At 43.6% G+C, this 26884-nt stretch overlaps 1 long non-coding RNA gene across 1 annotated transcript in view; it reads right to left on the reverse strand.

The window, feature by feature from the left end:
- LOC139760597 (uncharacterized) overlaps positions 1 to 26884 on the reverse strand; it is a 121291-nt gene that overhangs the window by 55371 nt on the left and 39036 nt on the right. Inside the window, exon 4 of the long non-coding RNA XR_011715369.1 lies at positions 24306 to 24444. This is a non-coding gene — a long non-coding RNA (uncharacterized lncRNA). The remainder of the gene's footprint in view (positions 1 to 24305; positions 24445 to 26884) is intronic.

Below are 26884 nucleotides of genomic sequence, written 5' to 3' on the forward strand. Positions count from 1 at the left end.
GCAGTGGAAAAAAAAAAGAGACAGAGGAGTTAGCTTTCTATTTCAGCGCCTCAGCATAGCTACCCAGAAAGGAAATACAAGCCACAGAGTTCAGGGTCGCGGACTAAGCAGTGTCCACTTGAATATGGAGGGGAGAAGTCCATGAATGTCATTCCCACATCTTGCTGGAGACGGCTGCTGCTTCTGCTGTTATCCCCTAAATATGAGAGTATAGGAGGAAGGAGGAGTAGAAGGAGTGGAAGCAGGAAGACGAATAGGATTGAGTCTAAATACACTACTGATCGAAGAAGCACAGCCGCGTATGAACCTTTTCCTTTTTAATCTCATGAGAATCGGACTCCACACACCCTGGTTACATAAGCTCTCCAACATATATAAATAGGAACACGTGATCATGGTCGTTTCGGGGCCGAGTTGTGTGGGCTGCGTAATCCTCCAAATTCGCACCATCCATTTGGAACGTCCATGATCCACTGAAATGAGACTCTGCTTTCAACTCATGCGACCAAAGCGTTAACCATAATATCAGAACGAGGTATTACCTCCCAGGCCATGGCGTCATTGGAAATGCTATCATGATAGTTATTCTACCAGTTAAACTAATGAGAAAATAAGGTTACGGCGAAATTCGAGATAAAACGATGCTTTAAAGTGAAGCACATATTTTCCGTTTTCCGTTGGTATTAAAAAATGGACGAGATAAACACAAACTAACCTGAAATCTGGTTACCAACCTTGGTCGACGTGCCTCTCGCACACTCACAGTGTTCACGTTTATGGAGAGCCGTTCTACCCAAGATGAGATTTTAACCTTAGGCAAGGGCCAGCGCGTAACGCTCATCGCCGGGAAATTTACGGTTAAAAGAATAAAGGAGTCTTGCGAGTTAAGGTGGTGTTGTTCAGTGTGGTGTGCGAGTGAGGGAGGAAGATATGTTTGTAGAGTGGATGTTAGCATGCCACGAGTACGTTATAAGAGAGAGAGAGAGAGAGAGAGAGAGAGAGAGAGAGAGAGAGAGAGAGAGAGAGAGAGAGAGAGAGTAATGATAAAGGTTAGAAACGCAGACGGCCAACTGTGCTACATTTGAGAACGCAACACCGTGTGTGATGCGATTACTATGTGTGTGTTCCTGGGAGAGAGAGTTGTATACAGTGGTGTTGCTACCGTCTCTTAAAGTGATCTACGAAAGATAAAATAAAATCCTACGAATGAAATAGGCTTCACTAATAACCATAGTGCTAGAGCATTAGTTAACCCGTAGAATGATATATACAGTATATACGCATTTTTCGTATATATGTTTGTTACATTGTATGCAATGATCTCTAGGTTAATGACCAGTCAACAGGAAACAACCATTAAATTTAACAACATACATACACTTTAATTAGTCAGGAGTTCACTATTTCTTTTTAACCCCAACATTAAAGTCTACAGGGACCAAAGGCTTTGGCTTTGGAGGTCTTCTTCAATAATCATGTCTCCGATACGACATTGTGCAACCCACAAAAACGTTTGACAAAGTGGAGCGTACCTTGCTAACCCTGGCTGATGACTTTCCTTAGTCTACCAGCCAAAAAGAAAAAGGTCTACCAGCTACAGAGACATCAGGTCCTCAGTCAATCGGGTTTCTGATTAGGTCTCTCAAGATTCTCAGGCTCCCATGTCTTCAGGTCATGGGGTTACCAAAACATCCAGGGGAACTGGTCTTGTTGGCCCATTGACCTCCCTTGAGGGTCGCTGACCGTCAGATCCAACAACCATATCAGGCAGGATGAAGTGCCTTGACTAGCAGCTTATAAATTGCATGCAGGGACCAATATACTTAGAATTTCTGATCCCGCTTGGGATATTAGACACATTTCTCTCTCTCTCTCTCTCTCTCTCTCTCTCTCTCTCTCTCTCTCTCTCTCTCTCCCTCTATCTCTCTTTTCTTCGCCATTGTTCATCAAAACCTGTTCATTGTTCTGATGGTATTGACTCTCCTGTTGAAGATCTAGGCTTCTCCTATCTGGAACAATCTTGATCAGTGGATTGGGAAATTTCAATCCATCTATGTCAACTCCGAGCTGAACATCATAGATTCTAAGTTATGCCGCACAAACTGGTTAAGTAAGGGAATCATAACACTTAATTTTCCTCTCTTTTCAATTATCTCTTCTTAATCATGGCTTTTGCATTTTAAAGCCTTTTTTTTTTTTTACAGATATACTACAGCAGACGAGAACTGATGTTTCTCTTACGCTCTTTAGTAGACATCTGTTCTGTATTATCTTACCAAGAAAACAGAAAAGCAGAACTGAAAATGATACTCATTTGAGGTAATGGATACGAGGGTCAACTTGTGGACTGCCTTTGTATCATTACCAGTCACATACACTGCAGGAAATTATTCATTGTGCAATTCAATTGACCTTTTCTTTTTTTTTCCTGGCTAATGGTAGGGAGAGAGAGAGAGAGAGAGAGAGAGAGAGAGAGAGAGAGAGGTTCACCAATGTACCTCAAAGGAGTGATTTTCGACACGACCATGCCAACCAGATGTGTGGGAGTGAGAAATGGTCTTATGCTAATCAGTTCCAGTACCATAACATACCCCTTCAACGTTAAGCTGCATGTCGGCTCAATCTAGGAAGGCGAGACCTTGAGTACAATGGTTCGATCCTCGAGTATGACTTTACGACTCGAGTACAACTGTTCGACTTTTGACGTGACCTCTTTTGACCTGCCCATTACGTGTTCAAGAGGTTCATATTACCTTGAAAATAAAAACTGCAGCAGCAGAGATTCAATAGAAACTTTTTCACCTGCTTTTTGCAACGCGTTTTAACCTTTGATTACAATTCGGGAGTCGATTCTACAGTTCTCTCATCGACCCATGGAGGTCGCTGACCTGTCTGAGGTTAGCAATCACGAACGAATCATCAAGTAGTCAGATCCACATAGGCTGGAAATACTGCAGGAAATAGTTGGAAGGGGAGACCATGGAGTAATAATCTATGTCGTGCAGTCTGCAGTTACTAAGGATATAACCTCCTCTGTGTAGTGATCCGATACCCCTGTGATCGCTTTTCAGAGCGACGTAAAGTCTAGGAGGAAGTCCAGTATTTACGGTACGTTTCGTTTTGTACGATTCGCCGCTGACGTTTTGTGGAGCCCAGGAAGCGATAGAGTAGGGAAGCCGGAACACCTCCATATGAGAGGAGGGCAGTAACCTCTTCCCCAAACTGTTTCGGAGGCGATTTCGAACATCTTACGAATGAACGAGCCTCGAATGAGTTCGAAGCACCTGGTGACACTCATCTTCAGTGAACTCCCGTCTTGCGGGAGGGAATTCCGAAAAGCTAAGTGATGCGAGCGGTGCTTGGCTGGCTGCACAGGGTAACCTATAGTCAGAAACATGACCGTTACCATGTGTCAGTGACCAGACGAGGTCAGGTGTTAGTGAGGTGACGTTGCACGACTTCGAGTTATACGCTTCGTTTTCTCGGGTTTCGTTTTCTATTTGCTTCAGTGGTTCTCGGATCTTTCCTCCTACATCAAAAGACGACTAAAGCTCACCCATTTTCAAAAGCAGAGCTCTGATTCTTCTCTACTACCGACCCACACTCTCATACACGATGATCGACAGGCCTTATCAAATCCAACACACACACACACACACACACACACACACACACACACAAATACAAATCTAGGAAGACTTAGAAAAAAAAGGATACACAAGGACGTATCGTTCGTCAACCTCTTCAACATTAAGGTACTGTCATGTTAAGGAGATTCCCATCCAATCTACTCATATCCCACTCAGCCTTGACTATGGTTACGTCAGCCGCACCCCCAGGATAGTGAGGTAAGAGGGTGAAGTAACTACCTACGTTCTAAAGGAGCTTTGACAAAGCTCGTTACGTCACTTCACTTATGAGATCATGTTCATCCGGCATTTTCTGGCGATTCGTTTAAAACGTTCTCACGGGATATTACGAGAGTGATTGGGGGGGGATCTTGTAGACAGGGAGGGTAGAGAGTGGCTTCAGGATCTATAGAATGATACATATACGTATAAAACTACTCACTCCAAAGGAGTCTAATATGAATTACCAGAGTATGCGCCGAAATTGATCACACAATAATTTCGTTTGACGCTGGGGTGGGGGAGAAAAGTGCGGAGGTGTGTGCGAGGCTAGAGAGAGAGAGAGAGAGAGAGAGAGAGAGAGAGAGAGAGAGAGAGAGAGCGTGGGAGGGTTAGTAAGCCTTAGGCTGGCTTGACTATGAGGGTGTACGTATAGCTGTATGTATGTGTGTATGCCCAATGAACGTATTGCAATGATTAGAAAAAAAAACCGAATAATCACTATCACCAATTACCTCCAGTGGTTCATTCCCCAAGTACTTCCGAATCAACAGTAGCTACACATACAGTACGCTGCAATAATACATCCCGTAAATTCTGATTCTTCTAACCACAAAATTTTCATTGCGGAAGTACGTCTGGTAACATTACAGTTAACTGATGTATGTTAACACGCAAACTACCAAACACAAACGAGAAAAAACGTAAATGTTTTACACACGCGAACTGTATGACGTCGTTTACAGAAACATTCCACGTAAAACTGGGACGTGATATACAGAATGAATATATTCGTCTTGATTTTCACTGAAACGATATAAATGAGGGCGATCCTCAGTGCAGTGAAAGAAATAAGGAAATAAACCAAACGTAAAATATGATTTAAGATTACAAATATTAACTAAATTATGATTCTAGAACATATAAAACTTGTGTGTAAAATAAAATAACCCTAGGTTAGATAGTAATGATAATAATATTACAGAAAATGACGCGAAGATAATGAATGCTCGAAAATATTGACCAGAAAATGAATACTCGAAAATATTGACCAGGTAATGAATACCCAAGAGTACTGACCAGGTAATGAATACTCGAGAATACTCGTGAATATTTACCATGTAATGAATACTCGTAAATATTGACCAACCGACCGAAAAACACAATACAATTGATGACGCGTAACTTTACCTCCTGTGGTGGGTATTGTGGAGGTGTGTTTGAAGGCAGTTCCTCCCCTCCTCAGGGGAAGCCGGAGTCGTTATGATCTCTGCCAAGGATCCAGAAGGATGAAAACTCGGTCAGGACTTTGTGCGAATGACGCTGGGTTGTTCGACGATGATGAGTGGTAGTTTGGGGCTGGCGTCGTCATGCCTATATACTTTAAAAGAGTTGTTTTTATGTATATACTTAAAGATAGCGTGTATTAAGGTATGGACTTTAAGATAGCGTGTTTTAAGGTTCTCCTATGTGTTCTGTTATATGTATAGATGTTGACAGTTTAGGTTTCAACGGAATGGGAAAAAAATCTTTAAATATAAATAAAGAAAAGAAAATCGACTGTTTCTTGAAAGTCATACTGACCAAGATCTGAAGATACAAGTAAATGAGTATTTTCTTTTAGCCAATTACGGATACAAAAACATTGTGGATTTCTTGAAGGAATTAGAATAGTCGATGAACACAGACGCAGTGACAACGTAGGAGGGAGGCAGGGAACCTAGCGAACTAGGCAATGTTTTTTACCCAAGATACTCCACATACAATTCCTTAGCAATAATTGGCTTTTTTTTTCATCAGATAAAATTTGTTTTCTAAGTCTGAACTTACGAAAGAGAGAGAATTTCACATAATGTGACTATCGAAGCGTGAATTGAATTACGCTTGCAAACAACGGTGATGAATGATCCAATGCAGTTCACATTCGGGGAATGTGTACACATTTCTACCCAAAATACTGCTCACTAACGACTTGTTTGATCTTTCGATATCTACATCTAAAAGGGGCACCTCTTTGTCTGTCCCTGTTTCGGGAATAAACTGAAATTGGAAATGTTATAGATGACAGAACAAGAATACACAATCATTTCCTGGGATTCGAACATCGAGTCACTGACTCATTTCGCCGACCGCCGCCGATTCGAAGCTGGGCGAACCACCGAAGCAACCAGCTGTTCGACCAAGGGTCGATTCTGCAGTGAATGCGCGTATGGTGCTAGAATGATATTTAGTACTCGAAGGTGTTGTTATAGGCATCTCTGTTTCAGGCTACAGGGTGATATAAATAGCAGTCTTCTAAGTCTGTAAAGCTTAAATAACCAACCAAACGACCTGTTTGACTGATGGAGTGAGTGGGTAGATCGCCAGGAATTATCTACCCTCTTATCCTTCTAGTATTTTCCTCCTGTCTTTCTCCTCCGCTCGGACTCCCAAGAACTCTCCATATCGCTTGGGTAGATTCCCAGGAATTGTCTATCCTCCTATCCTTCCAGTTTTTTGTTTTCCTTGTATTTCACCTCAGCTCAGACTGGTCACTTTCAAATTCCTCAGCTCCCGCCACACACTCGTCAAACAAATCTGTGAAAAGTTCTTCGCTCGTCCCTCCTCTTTCTGTAAGGTCTCCACCTCAAGGATCTGGTACACCGGGGAACTGATATTAATCCCTGTTGTGTATCATTTTCTCTTCCTTTCTCTGCACTCATTATTTTACCTGCCAGTCGACATGACCGCGAATGGGGCTATATACTTTTTTCCTCCCCTACGGCGTCAACAAATTATATATGCATGTGTGTGTGTGTGTGTGTGTGTGAGAGAGAGAGAGAGAGAGAGAGAGAGAGAGAGAGAGAGAGAGAGAGAGAGAGAGAGAGAGCACCTACGGGCAATATCACCATAACAGATGCCTTACCACCTACCGGTAAAAAAAAAAAAGAAAAAAAAAATTCGGGTACACACAAAAAAAAAAAAAACCCACAATAATCACATCTCCTTGTTCGTACTAAACATTGATCCCGAGGATTGAGGAACACATCAAGCTGTTCAGAATTCTCGAAGTTCACCATTGGCTCACACTTCAGCCTTGAGGAAGTCCTTAACGTTCACCGACCCTAACTATGGCTTACGTGCAGAGCGAGTTGGGGTTCCAATTTTTTCTCTTTCTATCTCTTGTGTTTCCCCTCTGCTCTTCTTTCCCTCCCCAAGACTTCTCCTGGCAGAAAATACGTGATGAATCTCCATACCATATCTGGGGAAAAGGGGGAAAAAAAAAAGGAGATGGGAGGAGACTCGAGGCGAGATGAGGTCGTTTGGAAGATGGTGGGGAAAGGGTCTTAGAGTCACAAGAGGTCACGTATTGAGGAAGGGAAAAAACAAAGCAAAACAAAAAGGTTCATTAACGTTCCCCATTTACATATCAAATGATGACTCATTAGTGTATTAAGCTGATTGGATTACGAAGTAAAAAAGTAGACGGTTTTCTAACGGAAATGGAAAATTTTGCCATAACTTAGATTACTAATGAGAACTTGTCGTCGAAGAGTCAATAGCTCGTAAGTGGGTTTCCTTTTTTTTTTTTAACACCAAAAAACCGTAATACGGGAATGCAAGTTGCACTGAACGTGGCCAGTTATCTTTGCAGAGGATCATTATAGTAAGAAAAATCCTTCTCTTTCCCCTTCCCCCCAACTCTATTCGTCTCTCTCTCTCTCTCTCTCTCTCTCTCTCTCTCTCTCTCTCCCCATCTCTCTCTTTCTGTAAACCCATTTTTACTCTGATCTCTCTACACTAACATTCACCGATCTTCCTCCCATTTCTTTCTCCATCTGTATTTCCTATCCACACATGCACTCAATCTCCACCTCTCTAACTCCCCCACCTTTTCTCTATCCTATCTTTGTGTTGCTGACCCTGTGCTTATGAATCAAAAGGCCTCCCCCACTGGGACATGACCATCGTCATGCAGAAATGTGACCTTATTGACACTATGAACACATCACCTCCTTGATTCGACCCTTAGTTGAATGGACGCTGGTTCTCAGACACACATACTAATCACTTAAACATTCATAGTCTTAACGCTTCTGCTCTCTACCTTAATACACCTTCGGTAATTCTAAAACCACATGTGATAAATGTAAGTGCGCAGTCGTGTAACATCAGAAGTGCTCCTATAGAAAGCATTTAATGTACAAGATCACAATTTGTTTTCCCTCTTTCTTAAAGGTTTAGTTATGAGGTCACTTCTTTCTGATATTCAACAAACTGCCCCGTGGGAACTGGCACAGGGTGTAGGTCATGACCTTATGTACATTATGAAATTACGGTCACGTAACCTCAGACCAAGTCAGACTTACCCGCACAATACCAGTTGTACACACTGGCGTTTGTTTATATTTGCTAAACGATCCTGAAGTTAACTGTTGTGATATTGTTCGGAGCTTGTAAGAAAGTATACCCGGTGCTCTCATTTACTCCCAGAACTATTTATGTCAACTAATTTTACGCTGCAGATCTACAAAAGAACACGACAAGAACGACAGTAAACGAAAATACAACCAGTACCCTGTGCCTCCTCGGGGTTCATTCACTTGCAAGTTAATCTTGAGGTCAGCGACACTTCGGGGTAACTACAGGGGCAGTCGCTGAGCCTCTGGACTGTGTGTATAGGACAGATTCCTCTCTACCTTCCTTCCTCCCTAATGTTCCTTCAACAGCCTCCTCCTCCTCCTCCTCCTCCTCCTCCAATGTTAGGGCAATCAGGTGGTTTGGACGTTATGAGAGAACGATCATGATGATCTCTGATGAAGAACTGAGGTGGTTTGGACGTTTTGAGGACATAATCGTGATGGCTCCTGATGAAGGAGTGCTTGGGAAACCGCAGGGGACGACGAAGTGACAAGTTTTGAAGAATAGGCCAGTTCGTTAGTCAGGGTCACGGTAAGAATGTGATGACAGTTACAGGTCAAGGGTCACCCTAGACTGTAACTTTCAAAGGAGTTTAAGTAAGGAAAAGATAGAAGTGTTTGAGGACGTTCACATCCTAAGATCCTAAAAAAAAAAAGGCATTAGTAACATTCAATAGACATTTCCTAACTATGATCACGTCCCACTCATCCACGGTAGCAGTCCAGGGTATGGTAACACAAGAGGAGCTCAAGGGAAGCAGAAATGACAGAAATGGATGATGATGTTGCTCCTGTTCTTCACTGTGTCATAACCACACTCCTCCCTCGGCGACGCTAGGAGGAGGAACAGTGTCGACAGGGGAGGGAGTAGTGGTAACCTCAGCGCCACCCGATCCACCTCTAAGGCTGGGATGAGTTCACAGGAGGTCGCCAAGACTCTCGGTGCGAACAGTGACACTGATGGCTGACGGTCAGAGGATAACGTACCGTTATGTAACATAGGTCAGACGAGACGTCGTACCTCTACATCCAAGAGCCTTAAAGAAAACTCGTAGAAGATGAGAGTTTCTGCGAGTGACAGTAAAGTACCTCAACCCTGAAGACTACACTTTGAGAGGAAAGAGAACTGCATCAATTTCATTCCTGGAGGTTGAAGCTGATTTTCTGACTATGTAACGAAATGTATCTGATGATATGTATCCAGCCAGGAAACCAGGAGCATCGACACCTGAAGACATTACGATGCAGAACGATTGTCTTCAGTAGTTAATGACGTGGAGGGATGATTAAGGTACTGCCCTCGTAATTACATTAGTTCCATTCTCTACCTTTTGATCTCATATGGAACATAACATGATGGAAAAACTCAACACCTTCAAACCTCTTATGTACGTTTCTCAAACTTTAGGAAGTAGGTGCTAGACATTTCAGTATAGAGTTCGTGATCTGCTAGATCTCGAACCTCTAGATAGTTTACGAAATTCCTTATTTACCATTGGATGATCAACATGCATCATAGAAGCAAACATTACTGTCGTTCATTTCTGTCGTTATCTTGTATCCTTTACCAGGAAGGATGCACGAGTCACTGGCTCTACCCACCAAATCTTCAATTACATCAGAGATTCCTTTTTTCTTTTCGAACTATATAGCCCTATTGCCCTCGTAACCCGGTCGATCTCGCTGGTTATCGGTGTAATAAGCAGTGTCTGCGCTGGTCCTAAGACCAGTTATTATATGTCATTACCCCCACCGCCGTGAGGCTGATAACATCCCATCACAAACAAACCTCAACCAGTACTTTCAGACCTCCGTACTGACACCGGCGCTGCTGGCGCGGGGTGATGTGATACGCTCTTGGTACTCTGGTTGACACAGGAGGGGTCAGCAACCCTTTAAGGAAGTGTACAGGGCCGGTGGGTGACGCTGGCAGAGGATGTAAAGGATTTTAGACAGCAATAGACCATTGGGTTCCTCAAGAAAATGAGTTGATATTGAGGGAGACAGACGTTATGTACATATCTAGGCATATGACGAGGATTTTTTATTTTTCTGTAGCCACTGAGTACATGGATCTGTCGCTTCAGTGCCAGACTAGACAGACATACGATACCGAAGCAGAAAAGTTATGACACGTGAGGTTTAGTGATGGCATTAAAACCCAATACAAATTGGCACATCTATTCAGTTTGAGATTACTTGACAAACGATGATGGTAACGGTGAGGAATGTTTCAAAGAGAACTATGAAATATATATATTTTTTTTCATGGCCAACATCCCCCAGCAAATGACATGGCAAATAGATAGTTCGTCACAAGATTGGGTGTCCAATTATCTACGGATTTGTTAATTACGTTTGAGGTGTATATGTTTACGAATCAGGCTTGATAACCAATCGGTCGACAGGCAATGTAAATGTGTTTCCCACAGGATACACACTCGTGATTTTCCCGAAAATAAAGTGACATTTCGAACCAGAAAGAGTTCACTCGTTAGCGGGCGAGGTAAAGAGCCAGCCGACATTGATTGTCCATCAGCGCTCGTCAGCTAAATAGAAAAATATATCTGATATTTCCGATCTTGTCACCATTGCGCCGCCCAGGCCGGGATCCATCAACACAAGAGGACCCCAGAGAGTACGTCACACACTATGTATGCGCAAAGTACTTCCGATGGATGGTCTTTAGTGGTGGGCTGATAGGGGGGTGGGTGGTGTGTGTGTGTGTGTGTGTGCTATTCCAAGACCGTACCACAAGGAGGAAAACCAAGAGCTTTACGATCTTCACCTCATTCACCTCTCGCCTGCTGGTATCAAGTTTGTACCCAGTAGTTATAATGCCGCTCGTCCAGCACCGATTGTACTAATAGGCTTTAGAGAGAGAGCGAGGCAGACATCCCACCGGGAGAGTACATTGCTATTACGAGTACTACATTCTCTCTCTCTCCCCCCTAGCAAATTATGACGGGTCATTACGCTATTCTAATTGGGGTCCACGCTATCAGAGGTCAATCACTCAAGTACTTCCAGTCAATTTTGGACTCCGTTTAACATCTTAAGTGTCCCGTATCGCTACTGTCAGTTAGGTAAGTACTGCAGAAGTCAGTGACCCACCCGGTGATGAGGAGACTTGATTGGATTCTCTCTTATGTACCTTCTGGCCCGCCCTTATCCTCCTCTTCCACCACCACCACCGCCTCCTCCTCCTCCTTCTTCAGGTGCTCAAGATGATCACCTGAAGATCTTTTGGCTTTCAAACCCCTACAGTTCACATCTACTAAGCGTTTCATTTGTCATTCTAGCGCCTGCCTTTCTCATCCCCATGCCGATCTTCCTTTCACATCCGCGCCAGCCTTTCCTAGGAGGAGAGAGACACGCGCCTGCTGTGTGCTCCTAAACGTCGAAATTGCAGTTCGAAATCTATGTCACCCTTTTTCGTTTAGGCAATTTGAAGTGAGGGAACACGGTGCTAAATGAGGGAACGTGGTGGGCTCTCGGTTGAAACAAAAGAAACGCAGACATTGACCATCGTTGCCTCCCTCCACCCATCCCTCCCCTCCTCCCTTCCTACAAGTCAAGTCGTATGGAAAAGTCTCTTTTCAGCAAGATGGAAATTTTTCTATCTTTTTCTCCAACCATGTCAGCGAATTCAGCAGAGTCCTTCTGTGTACCGAGAGATGTGGCGTTCCCTATTCTTTTTCCTGACGGTAATCTCTCTGTCTCTTTGCTATGCAGGTCGTGCCAGTGTGAGACGGATCCCCAAGGCTAAACCTGCCTCCAAACTGTTGATGAAATAAATGCTCTATCCCACAGAGAGAATATTTGTCTCACGCGATCTCTGAAACCTAACTCGCAGGATGGGTATACTGACTGAGTGGGAATCCGTCGTCAAAGAGCCAGTGGTGGGAGCAATGATGCAACGGAATACGAATAGATTCAGACAGCAACAGGCCGTCACGTCCTAACGAGGCTGTTTGTCATAGGGGAAGAGAACAGACATTAATCCTTTTTTTTTTTTTCCCTGTTAAGGTAAACTGACCTTTCCAATTAGTGCAGCGAGGTGCTAAGCCCCTCAAACGTATGCCACTATTGCCCCCTTCCCTAAAAAAAATTAATAAAAATGAAAATGATCTCTTTCAGGTTTTTACTGATGGTGAGGACAACGAACACAAGTGTAAGCTGGTCGGTGACTCCTGTGATGCAAGGTCGGCTGGAGGCGGGCGGTCTGCGCCAGAAACCCTTCTCGCCGTAAACGCATTTACTCGCCAGTTGCCAAGGTAGACGGTAGATGATACACCAGGTGCCAGCAGGGTAGACGGTAGATGATACACCAGGTGCCAGGGTAGACCTTATATGATACACCAGGTGCCAGGGTAGACCTTATATGATACACCAGGTGCCAGCAGGGTAGACGGTAGATGATACACCAGGTGCCACTGTAGGTGATATTGCTGACGATGTAGAGGAGGCCAGAGCTGGTGTTAGCAATGGTACAAAAATACCGCCGGCTGGTTTGTCGTTTTGGCGAAGAAGAAAATAAATGACGTTACAGCATCAGGGATGCTTTCCAGGATGGTCACAAGCTCTCAGTCTTACTTAATAGATTAATGAACCTTTGTTTACAGGAGGAGGGAGGTGACTTCGTATTCTCGTGGGTGATATGTTCACGAAGGACTAACCCACACACGTGACCGGACTGGCTGGCTCCTCTGCCTTGTGGCTGGCCTCATAATGGCTCTCGTCTTTCTTCCTTAATAACATTCCCGCAGTAAGTCTTATTCACATACCATAATGATCTATAACAGTCCACTCGCTACACAGAACAAACATAAAACAATGCCAAACAAACACATGGAATGATTTAATCAATTAGTATACTTAAAAACAGCTTGTTAATTAACCTCGTTTCAAGTCCACGTCCGGCACTAGTTTTATTTACGTTTTCCGCCTACGTTGCTATTTGTCAGGTTTCCTGGTATGTCTCTTTACATCATCATCTCTCTCCTCTTACCACACTAGTCTCTGACTTTCTGATCTTTTCCCACGAAAACAAACATCCTCATAAGGTCCTATTGGTCTGTTGCTGTTTGAATTCCTTTGTATTCCTTTGAATATTGCTTTAGAATATTATTGGTTTCACCTTTCATGATCATTTTCTTGAAATGATTCGTTTCATTCTGTCCAAAATAGTTTGACATTTTTATCAATCGAATGATTTTTCTTTATTTATGACCATCTACTCACTCGTGCACTGAATTAAGAGATTTACCAACTTTTTCATGACTGGATATAGTTCATTACTTAGCTCATTTACGGGACTAATTATGTGCCTTTGGATTCTAATGGCTATCAATTACTGAAGAGTCATTAAACTGAAAATACATAACAAACCCACAAAATAGCCGAGGGCAAAAATGTGTTAGTTCATGAGCAAATTCATCTCTCCTGATTCAGAAGCGTACAGTTCGACCTATCCTAGTGCGAAGCGTACCGGATCATGCTTCGATACATACGTCATTAATTCTTGGAGATTAATGCGCTGGTTATGCGTTCAACCTCGTAAGCACGACGGGACGACCTTCCATTAAGCACAACGGAACGACCTTTGAGGACGATGATACGACACTTGGGTATGAGAGTCTGGAGGAACTTTTAACATAATTCTTACGAGCCAGGTCGAAGGTATCGGAACGTCGTGTTCAAAGTATCGCACTAACGTATTCAATGTATCGTACCGTCGTGTTCAAGAGTGGTTCAGAACAACTGGTACAAGAAACTTCAACAATATACGTAAAACTCATGTAATCTACGGAATTTTCACGAATATGTTAGATGCATTTAAGACTCATCACCACAATAGTTAAGACAGACGAAGCGTTTCATCATGGGTGTTGTCCATAGCGGTGTATAGCATTTCGACAACCCTCCACTATGAACGAAGTCACATGAACACGACGTAGGTGAGAGAAAGTTTCCTGTCTCGATAAGAACCTACTGATTCACGAGGCTGTTTGATCTGCAGGAGATGTGGAGTGCAGACGACATAACTATACTCAGTTGCTGACTGATTGACGTTGCTGTCTCTTTTTCTCTCTCTCGTTTCCTCTCACTTCCTCTCTCTCACTTTTTACTTCTTCCATCTCATGTCTCTCACCTAGTCCATCTTTTATATCAATCACACACACTCATCACTTACATCTTACATCCTCCCTTTTATCCCCTCTTACTCCACTCCCTCCCTTTTATCACCATCTCCTTCTTCCCTTCCACCACCCATGCCTTCTCTCACCATTCACCTCCTTCCTTCTCACCCCGTCGTCTCACCTCTCACACCCACCCTCCTCCTCATGCACCCTTGCAACAAGAATCCTAATTTCGTTCGGCCGTATAGGAAAGAAAAAAGGCATTTCAATTTGTGTGCCTGGAATGAAAGGGGAGAGATGAAGGAAAAAAAGAGGACGAAATGTGATTACTGTGCCAGACTGATGTGAAGTTGTGAGGGCACCCGACGACAAGGTCAAGTCAAGGACAAGTGGGTGGGTCATTGCCACGACATGACCTCTCATATGATTGGCAGTTTTGTCTCTTGAGTCTGACGTCCATTTGCTATGAATTTATTCCAAGATATTTGCCTATGACTATCATTTGGAATTTTTCTTTGATTATCCAGTCTTCTAATCATATATGAAATTCTGCATAGAAATACGACAGGCTTTTTGAATCTAAATGTGAAGGTGGAATTTAAGTGTAGACATGATTTAAATGAGGGGAGGAAATAACCGAACTACAAATGGAAGGATAGAGCGGAAGATGTTTTGAGTGATCGAGGCCTCAGCATGCAGGAGGGTGTGAGGCGTGCATGGGATAAAGTGAACTAGAGCGTTGTGGTATACAGGGGGTGACGTGCTGTCAGTCGACTGCATCAGGTGCATCGGGAAGTGCATGGTGAAGCATTAAGGGGTGAGGTAGTGAGGCAAAGGGTGAGGTGGGTATTGAGACGGGAGGCGGAGCGGGAGGAATGTGTTCAACGACATTCGTTACTATAGGGGCGTTAGCCAGGGCTGCCCTGAGCGAACATGAGGCCCTGGGTCGATGGCATAAGTGAGCCTCGCCTCCTCTTTTGAAACAACGCCGATTTTTTTACTCTGTTCAATCCATGTATCACGTACTCTCTATCACAACACTTTGGCCCCTCTACATTGCAAAATCTCACCGTAGGCACTCGTAAGTAGTCTCTCTCTCTCTCTCTCTCTCTCTCTCTCTCTCTCTCTCTCTCTCTCTCTCTCTCTCTCTCTCTCTCTTCCTGACTTTTAATCTGGGACTTCTAAGGGGACCCCAGGAAGGGAAGGAACTCAAGGCAAACTGCCTCCTCTCTTTCCTATCTGGCCTTAAGAGGGAACATAGGAAACGACTGGCATTCGAGGCAAAGAGAAGACGAGAGCGTACTTGGTGGAAGTAAGCAGCTAGCAAAAATGTGGCAGAGGTTTACGTACTCAATCCTCTTTTAATACTTGATGGGGAAACCGTAGCAGATGTTGAAGTAGAAGCGCGAGTACAAGAAGAGATCGACTGAATATCTAATTAGGAAGAACATTATCTTATTAGTACTGGGTTTATGAACGAACAGCTCTAACAATGAGCACGAGCAATGAAAAGTTCACACACACACACACACACACACACACACACACATGCACTAAGACTTCCAGAAGTATTCACAAAGTCTCATTCGTATTAGAATAATGATTTAAGTTGGATCCGATCTTTCATCTAGGCGAGTCGAAGCTTCTGAACCAATACATCCCTGTTTAAACGAGCAAACGAGAACTCATTGCCCTCTTAGGTTACAGGCAGGCTATATATATTCGTCCATGGCTTCCCACACATGTCCAAACGAACACACATAGCCAATCTATGGTAAATATATATACTACGATCATCACTGAATCTCTTCTAAGACGCCATCACCGACCTATCGAGCTAATAACTTCCCAGAGCAGCTTCTCCAAGGCGAGCCAGCTGTGTGGAGATCCAAACGTTACGTGTTCCCCCTTACAATCACTCCTCCTGATTATTCCACAGCCTATTACTACCCTGTGATCCTGGTCCTACCAGTCTCTATAGGCACTATGAGGCCTACGTGGATTACTGCCCCCAACAGGAAGATGATCCGAGTCGTCCTTTATTACAGTGGAATACAGAGAGAGGGTCAGAGACCTTCCTAACGGAACTCCTCGTCGACATATCAGAACACAGAAATGTGAAAGATGCGAGAGAGTCTCAGACACTGGAAAGATTATACATATTCCTATCAGTATGAGAACTAGGATATTTCCTGAGAAGTAATAGCCATTTCTTTATCTCTCATTGTATAAACCTCGACGTTGAAGTAGGCAATTGTACAACATGACACTTGGTCTCACAGTAAAAGAAGTTATGCAATAAATCGTACCATGATATTACGTTGACAATATTTAAAGCAGAGAGAATACTATTGTATTGTATTTACATAGACATTGATTCATAATACCACACACGAGACAAGCTTCGAGTTTCGCAAATACTTCAAATACTAAATGAAACAGTTCTAATCATTTAAAAATGTTGTGAATACTACATAATATTCCCGTTCTCTATGGTGGAGCTAGAGGCATATTGCAGGATACACTGAACAAACACGAAATATTTTGTAAACACCGCTTGGTTTACCTCTTAGAACCGTGACTGATGAGAGACGATGGGTTGAAAGTGGTGTAACCTTGTAGAAGTCTGCGGTGTGTTAAAGACCACTACGACAGAAAAGTAGAAGAAAACGAAGAGGACGCTAAAAGACGCTGTTCTGGCTACGCTATACTGATGACCTCCTTAACCCAGGGAACCCCAGGGTCTCAGCACGTCCTTCGTCGACTCATGAACCTCCTGCTGGGTTCATGACTGTACAAAACGGTACTTAAATGACAGCAGAAGTTGAAGGTTGGAATGGGTAACGCTGCAAGAAGCTTAGGCGTTCGTTAGCAGATTAAGTAAAGCCTCCGTGCTACGTACGCTATTATCTTTGCATTACGTATAAAACTCCTTCTCCTCACCTTGTTTCACCACCTCTCTTTCCTCTTCTTTATTCTTTCATCCCATCTATGTACACTCATTCTTCTTTTTACCGCATTCATTTGAAGCCTATCCCCCCATATGGGTCCAGTAAGTTTAACTTCATAAAATGACTAAGAATATCAGAAATAGAAACGGATATACAACGAATTTCTGCAAGGTGGTTTCATTATTTTTTTTCGTTTTATGTATCATTATAATCAGTTCCCCATAAGGAACCAACTCTGAACATCAGGAAATAACAACTTAAGGACATCAATATTACAGTCGTTTTTAGCGAATACCATTACAAAGTTTACCGAATATCACCACGATATACAGACTACCACGACGGTTTATAGAACACATCTACCAGAATTTACCGAATATCAACACAGTTTACATTTACCACACATTTTACAGAATACCACCTACAGTTTACCGAATACCACCATGATTCACAAGAAAACCATTATAGTCTACCGAATATTGCCAGAACAATGTTGAATATCCTCAAACTGTTTCGAATTCCAGCAAAGTTTACGGACACCATTGCGATCTACCGAATACCACTACCACCACCACAATAGCCTACCGAAAACCACCACTATTCAGCGAATACCACCAATGTTTGCAAAGTACATGTCGTCCTGTATCACATAACGTTCATTTCACCTTTAAGTATTCAACTGTGTATCAAAAGGCAGAGTCTACCATTAGCCAGAGACCCGCCCAGCTCTACTGTAGCGCCTGGGTTAATTAATCAACTCAAACAATATGTGGTTTAAAGTCTATGGACGGGAAAGGTAAAGGGCAGGGGGGCTGTTGGAGGCGGTTTATTGTGTGTGTGTGTGTGTGTGTGTGTGTGGGTGGTGGGTGGGTGGATACGTATGGAATTAATTATCCATTTGCGATTGTCTATTTGTACTGTACGTTGGAGGGCATTCTACAACGAGTAGGTCACCATATCTCTTGTCCTTTCTCTATTATCGTATCTTTTAAAACTTGTGTATACTGTCCACATTCACACTGGCGGCGTCGTTCTGTTTATTCTGTGTATACTGTTAATGTACATCGGTGTATATTTTATAATATGTGTTTTGGACGATTTCATGCTACGGACTGTGGGAAGTCCTGTTCTTCCATCTTTCGTGGAATTTCTCTCTTGTGACGTCTTAACACACAGGTTGTGATCAGGTCACTCTTTACTCTTCTCTCTTCCGTGACGGATTAATCTAATGCCTCTAATCTTTCTGTGGAAGTCATTTGCTTTTTTCTCCGGTCTTTCTCTTTAAGACCTTTGTGTGCATTTTCAAATGCCGTGACTAGAAGAACTGAGAAGCCTATTATGTTCTTGGCCGAATGTAGGATGTGAATAGCTTGTGTGTGTGTGTGTGTGTGTGTGTGTGTGTGTGTGTGTGTGTGTGTGTGTGTTAGTGTGTGTGTGTGGGGGTCTTCAGTACCCCTACTGTCAAGTGTGGTGTTGATGTAAGTGTTTTATGGCGACAAGCGAGAGACGACCACTGACATCAGCTCGTACCATACCCAAAAAAAAGAAAGAAGCCACTAGCATACGTACGTACCCAGAGACAATGACTGATACCAGCTCAGGACAGATTCACACGGAATTCAGAATTAGCACAAGAGAGGGACAAGGGTAGGAGGGATACCGCCCACGTATCTCCACGTGTCGCAGAAGCTATTGAGATGGGCGGCAGCTGGGAATCCCTGTTTTCTGCACTATCGCCGGTGAAGGAGTCAAGCGAAGCGAGGATTTTGATCTCAAAGGCTCCGAGGTCTTTTCTTGACACCAACTTGTTGAGGTGTAAAAAATGACCAGCAGGTACACACACACACACACACACACACACACACACACACACACACACACACATATCTCTTAATATACGTATATATGCGACGTTCAATGACCTGAGGGTGACAATTACAAAATTACATTGACCTAATACTCTCCATTCTTCGGTGGTACGTAGCACCAACGTCAAGTGACGTAACTTAGATAACTTCGCGAGTCCACTGCAACCTACAGTGCCTCCTCCTAGTTTCTCGCTGTTGAGCAAGTGCCAATCCCTGACCACCCGTGGGGCTATGGCACCACGTACACATCTCTCCTGAACAAGTGCCAACCATCAGGTGAGCCCCAGGAACCCTACAGCGACACCGCGAGCCTCTGGCATCACGGGGACGTTTGAGCTGGGCGAGTGCCAGCCAAGCGCTTGACCATCCCTGGAGTCTGGTGACACTCTTCGACCCCCACGTCCACACCTACCGCTGGACGATCGCCAGCCAGCCATCTACCCACCCGTTAGCTCCCTGCGAACCTACCGATGCACACATCTTCTCTGGACGAGAGCCAGTCGGTTTAGCTTAGCGCCTTTGGCACGTTTTTGAGTTCCGACCCTCAATGTCCCCTAGGCTGAGAGGTAAGGAGCGCAAAGTGACGGAGCGTCTCCGGGCGCCTTTTTTTGGTAGTATCCTCGGAGTGAGGCACCTACCTGAATGTCGCACCACCTCTGGCCCCACCTACGTATCTCTCTGATCAGGTGTGCCCGTGATAGAATACCTCGACGTATGACGAGGATCAGTGAGTTGGACGCAAAGCACAAATCATTCCTGTCTGTACTCTGGGATGCTTCGATGAAGTAGAGATAGACAGATAGACAGAATAATGTGATCGATATCAAGATGGAATCTATGGGCGTGCGCTGCATGGATGCAGTCGTATTGAGGGAGAAGCCAGACCCCACACGCAACACAAGTCATCTACCCAGGAACTACCTGCTTTTCGGATAGAAATCATTCGATGTCCTTCCATTACACTATGTCACTCATATATATATATATATATATATATATATATATATATATATATATATATATATATATTTTTTTTTTTTTGTCTTTTTTGTCGCTGTCTCCTGCGTTTGCGAGGTAGCGCAAGGAAACAGACGAATATATGTATATATATATATATATATATATATATATATATATATATATATATATATATATATATATATATATATTATCCCTGGGGATAGGGGATTAAGAATACTTCCCACGTATTCCCTGCGTGTCGTAGAAGGCGACTAAAAGGGGAGGGAGCGGGGGGCTGGAAATCCTCCCCTCTCGTTTTTTTTTTGATTTTCCAAAAGAAGGAACAGAGGGGGCCAGGTGAGGATATTCCAAAAAAGGCCCAGTCCTCTGTTCTTAACGCTACCTCGTTAACGCGGGAAATGGCGAATAGTTTAAGAAATATATATATATATATATATATATATATATATATATATATATATATATATATATATATATATATATATATATATTTTTTTTATACTATTCGCCATTTCCTGCGATAGCGAGGTAGCGTTAAGAACAGAGGACTGGGCCTTTGAGGGAATATCCTCACCTGGCCCCCTTCAGCAACATCTATCGAGCGACATATAATCTTATGGTCATATTGATGATTTGTATGTGATTATCTATCGATCTGTATGACATTATCTATCGTGAATTAAGCGGATGATCGAAGTCACGGCTCCCGCGTTTCATTACGTCGTCTGAATTCAATGGGTCCTTGATGCGTCCTCACCGGCCGAGGGTATGAACTATACATTTACATGCCTGGAGCAAGCGACGGTGGCGGCGGAAGGTGAGGAAGAGGACAGCTTTAATGTCCATTCATTTGGAGGAAGATTTCAACTATCGAGTAAAATGTTATCAGCGAATCGACGGGTCGTGCAAGGTCCCTGATACGAACAGAACTTGGCACGAGTGTGAGTTTGACTGGTGGGAGACGAGTTCATGAATATATATATATATATATATATATATATATATATATATATATATATATATATATATATATATATATACACACACAATCTCATACATTAAAAGAAGTAGACGTGCTGATAATTACACACATGCACAAATACACACGTACACATACAGACGCAAGGATAAACTGACGCACGCATTGGGTGGTACCTGGCTTAAGCTAAGGTGTGTATATATACAGCGTTAATGAGATGGCCTTGATTAGAGCACTCAGTTGCCGGTGCCGTCTCAGCTAATATACAGAAATGAAAAATGGACACACACACACACACACACACACACACACACACACGGGCAAAAGAGACAAAGACAGACAGACACACACACAATAGCTTGGTCTCTCCGTTGCCCTTGTGTCTAGCTGTGTGATAAGATCTTTGACGTTTATGATCGTTGCGAATATCATCTCACACAGCTGATGCTTTTACCTGCATCTCCTTCCCTTCTGCAGAACGTTTTCTCGTTCTCTGGAGCGAACGTTTCTCACGACGACAAATCCCTTTGCGTTCCTCTAACGTTCATAGTGACGTAAGAGTCACGTTTTCCTGGCGTCTTATAGTTTAACCCTGAGCGCCTGGGGGCTTTTATATGACGTCATGGCATATCCTTTGGGATGTAGTTATATCTTCCTCGGAATATGTTCACTAAGACCTTATATATAAGCACCTGAGCAGTCGAATATATTTCTCTTCAGTTTTGGCCACGATTTCTCTGTCATTCTGAGTTCCCTTGTCCTTTTTCTCCATCGTTTAAAAAAACATTTTTCTTGCCATTAGAAAATTCAAATATGTAGAAACAATGGTGCAAAGATATAGACCAAATGATTTGTAATGAGATGTCGAATGTTAATTCATGCTTAAATGAGAATGTTAACTTCTGTTTAAATGCCTTGAATGCGTGTGTTTGGTGACAATTTTGACATCAATTTGAGATGTGGACGTTTATCTCTGGTGACATCTCGAAGTTGTGGATGTCTTTGTTTTGGTGACATCACCTGAGTTGTAGTTCATGTGGGTGTTTGATGACGTCTGCTGGAATGCGGGTGTTTTCTTTTTTTTTCGTCCATGGTGACATCCACCGAGCTCTGGTTGTTCCTGAGCTTGGTGACATCCTGTGAGCTACGGATGGTCGTCCTTGGTGACATACTCAGAGGTATGGATGGTCGTCCTTGATGACATCCTTTGCACTATGGATGGTCGTCCTTGATGACATTCTTTGCACTATGGATGGTCGTCCTTGATGACATCCTTTGCACTATGGATGGTCGTCCTTGATGACATCCTTTGCACTATGGATGGTCGTCTTTGATGATATCCTTTGCACTATGGAGGGTCGTCCTTGATGATATCCTTTGCACTATGGAGGGTCGTCCTTGATGACATCCTTTGCACTATGGAGGGTCGTCGGGTCGTCCTTGGTGACATCCTCTGCACCATCATCAACGAAAATGACGAGAGTGATGAGGGAAAAACAAGGAAGGAGGATAACATTAGCCAAACCACCTTCCAGGAGATCACTCACTCAGCGAGGAACTGTAAGACACACCTCCTGCACCCCCAGAGGAAATAGGGTCCTTGAACAAACACATCACTGAATCTTTCCCTCCAGTCTTTTGAGTAACAACCCTCCCAGACCTCACCCATTTCCCCATCCCCTCCTTTTCTTCCATCTCTTACCTCTTCCACATCACCCCTCTCCCCTTTTCCCCTTCCAGCTTTCATCTCTCCCCCTACACGGCAAGCATCACAAGCTCCCCCAACAGGGGAGAGGAGAGAGGAGTGTTTCTATTCGTCAGAATTGAATGATTGAGTTCCGCACGGGTTCCGTCCCTCACCTGCCAGGCCATTCTCACCTCGCCTTCACCCCATTCAACACGGGCAGTATTTTTAGGCCGGAGGGGAAAAATAACGAGGCATACGGCGGGGTCTTGCCTTTCCCTGCATCGGTTGACGGTCACAAATCTCTATTTTGGGAATGTATGAATGAAACATAGATAAGACTTTTCCAGGTCACTGCTTCTCCAACAAATGCCTGCATCTTATGAGGTGATTTGGATGCGACGTATCGTCCAGGGATTGAACTGAATAAAAGGACTCTTAGTATTCTTCGAATACAGAGGTTATATGAATATCTTCTCTCAAATGATTGCCTTGATTTCCACTCTGACTATTCAGGAACCTCATGAAATACAAGATACCGTTATAAAGTGTGAGAAGTGAGAAATGAAATGCAAAAATCTCATTATTTCTCCGTGGAAAATAATTGAGTGATATTTCCTGAAAACAAGAAAATGCACGAGGAATCCTCAGCTTATCTATTACAGACTTAAGTAGAACAGACTCAAATACAACAGACCCAGCGAGAGAAGACCCAAATACAGCAGACCCAGCCAGAGAAGAACCAAATACAACAGACACAGGTAGAGAAGACCCAAATTCAACAGACCCAGCGAGAGAAGACCCTAAATACAACAGACCCACCGAGAGAAGACCCAAATACAACAGACCCAGCTAGAGAAGACCCAAATACAACAAACCCACCTAGAAAAGACCCAGATAAGACAGACCGAGGCACAACGGACCTAAGTACAACAGACCTAGGGTCAACAGACCTGGGCACAACGGGCCTAAGTACAACAGACCTAGGGTCAACAGACCCCCAAGCACAACAGACCCAAGTGCAACAGGTAAAACAGATACAACAGAGAAAAAAAGACACAGATACAATCGAGATACAACTGACTCTGCTTCATATAACAGAGACCCACGTACAACAGACCCAGGTACCAGACCCACGTACAACAGACCCAGGTACCAGACCCACGTAGCAGACCCACTGAGTCCTCCACCACACTCAAGCAAGCTTCCGAGCTCTTATATCCGCAAACGTGAAATGAGGTCACGCAGAATGGGCATTAAGATGGAGGCAATGTGTGTTTACTTACCTCCTCTGATTCGTTGGTCACTCATTTCAATGTGTGTGTGTGTGTGTGTGTGTGTGTGTGTGTGTGTGTGTGTGTGTGTATTTGCATCGTAAGACAGAATGCTAACGTAATCTCGCTCCACAGACTCCTTAGAATGTGGCCTGGGAACGTCTACGCATATCGTACTTGATTCTGTGGTCGTGTATCCTGGCCGGGTCGTCGCGAAGGTAAGGTTGAGGTGCACTGAGGAGGCGGCTCTGACCTGCCACTGTGTCTCTGTTCTCACCGACGGGGAAGACTTCACGAGGTGGGTGGGTGAGTCTACCTGAGGGTGGAAGTAGAATGAAAAATATTTCTAGAATTTAAAGTAATACATACATACATACATACATACATACATACATACATACATACATACATACATGTATACATACAGACATACATATATATATACATACATATATACCTGCTGACTGTTATATTTCTCTTTTGTATCACCCACACCTCGCCCCACGGCGTGGAAAAAATTACATATAACCTGACTCATATCAGTTGCCCTTGGCACTTGATCTGGTAAGTATGGTACAAACAGTTGTTGTGAATGACCAGGGCTTTGCATATACTTATTTTTCCGGTGAATGATAGAATGGTTGAGTATTTCGTGCGGTTGACAGAGTCAGCAGGAGCCTGAGTGGGTGAGTACGTGGATGAATATCCTGAGTGGGTGAGTAAATGGATGAATATAGTGTAAGGATGCCTGTGAAAAAGCACGTCACAAGTTGGTATTACATGACCCAACGAGGAAGTACTTGTCGTTTATATTCACTGGGGTAATGATATCTGATTCTCCCTCTCTCCTCTCTCTCTCTCTCTCTCTCTCTCTCTCTCTCTCTCTCTCTCTCTCTCTCTCCCTCTCCTCTCTCTCTCCGCTAATGCCATCCAGGGAGACAGACCACTGGCCTCTCCCTGGGCGGGAGCCTCGTTCTACTTCCGTATAATTCACTCTTTGCACCCCTCCCTCCCGCGGCCCTCCGTACCGCCGCCTACGTCAGAGTGTTGGTAGGAAGCGAGGGCGTTGGGTCGTTGAGAGAGAGAGAGAGAGAGAGAGAGAGAGAGAGAGAGAGAGAGAGAGAGAGAGAGAGAGAGAGAGACTCGAACTATATTCCCGGAGAAAATAAGATTGAAGTCCTCGTCTATTCTCTATCTAGGCAAGTAGGGTGCAACGTTTTCATTGGCCACTAACTGCAACTCAGGGAAGTCTCCGACGTTTGGATCTCGAACGATACGACAAATTGAGCCAAAAAGTTTCCAAGAGTCTCTCAGCGTTATATGTCACACACACCCACACACCCACACCCACACACACATCCACACAAATACTTCTGGCGTCGACACTTTGCTGGCTCATGGCAAAAGTGAGGGAGGAAAATCTTTTTTCTTATTTCCATTTATCTCTTACCGTCGACAGAGAAGTTTATCTATGCCTGGGTGTGGGGAACACGATAGCTCAGAGCGACAGGGTTGGCGTAATGTGAAGGGAACTTCTCGAGTTGATATGTTGGTTCCGCCTGTGTGTACGTTGCGTATCTGTGTGTCAGCCAGCCTGATGTGTGGGGGATACCTGGTGATGGCGCGTGAGAGGGATTTATATTTGACTCGTTCTTTTTAAAAAAAACATTTTTCTTCCCCCCTTCCCTCCTTATATTTAAGCTTGCCTTTTTTTTTTTATATATATATGCACCATCTCTCTCTCTCTCTCTCTCTCTCTCTCTCTCTCTCTCTCTCTCTCTCTCTCTTTTCTTTCTCCTCATCCTTCTATCTCTCATTGTCATCCATGGTCTCTCCTTTACCATTCCCTCTCTCTCTCTCTCTCTCTCTCTCTCTCTCTCTCTCTCTCTCTCTCTCTCTCTCTCTCTCTCTCTCATACACACACACACACAACGTAGGAATCTCCACACTGCGTCTTTTCATGGCCTCATGTAGGTCGCCTCCTCCCGTCTGACGTACAACACAGGAGTGTGGTAGTGTCACTTAACTATTCTAATTTTTCTATGACCTAAATTTTCTCGCGTGATGCATTTCCTCCCTCGCCATTCGTCACAATGGTGGGACGGGTGGGGGGGGGGGGGGGGGGGGCAAAGGGAACTTCAGAAGTGGTTAGGAAATCTTGAATATATTAGAAATCTATACGAGAAATAGCTTAGATATAACCTTGAATTGCCAAAAACTGTGACTGTACGATAGTGAGTAGATTGCATAGGGATTATCACGAGAGAGAGAGAGAGAGAGAGAGAGAGAGAGAGAGAGAGAGAGAGAGAGAGAGAGAGAGAGAACAGGAAGTGATCACTGGGATAAGATTATGGATATGTCAAAGAGAATTGTTCCTTTACCTGCTGGTGAAGCTTTGATTCGATGAAGCGAAATAACGACCCGTGGATCATGAGGGTTCAGTGATGTTGATTTGATCCGGTCTTCGTGATATTCCATGTGCTATGCTCAGGTGTCATGAAGCTTCACTATATATATATATATATATATATATATATATATATATATATATATATATATATATATATATATATATATATATATATATATGTTTTTTTTTCCATACTATTCGCCCTTTCCCACGTCAGCGAGGTAGCGTTAAGAACAGAGGACCGAACCTTTGAGGGAAATCCTCACTTGACTCCCTTCTCTGTTCCTTCTTTTGGAAAAGTGTATATGAATTTTTACAAGATGGATGAGTCGCACTGTTCTTCAAT

Source organism: Panulirus ornatus, chromosome 37 (assembly GCF_036320965.1).
Source record: "Panulirus ornatus isolate Po-2019 chromosome 37, ASM3632096v1, whole genome shotgun sequence".
Taxonomy (NCBI): domain Eukaryota; kingdom Metazoa; phylum Arthropoda; class Malacostraca; order Decapoda; family Palinuridae; genus Panulirus; species Panulirus ornatus.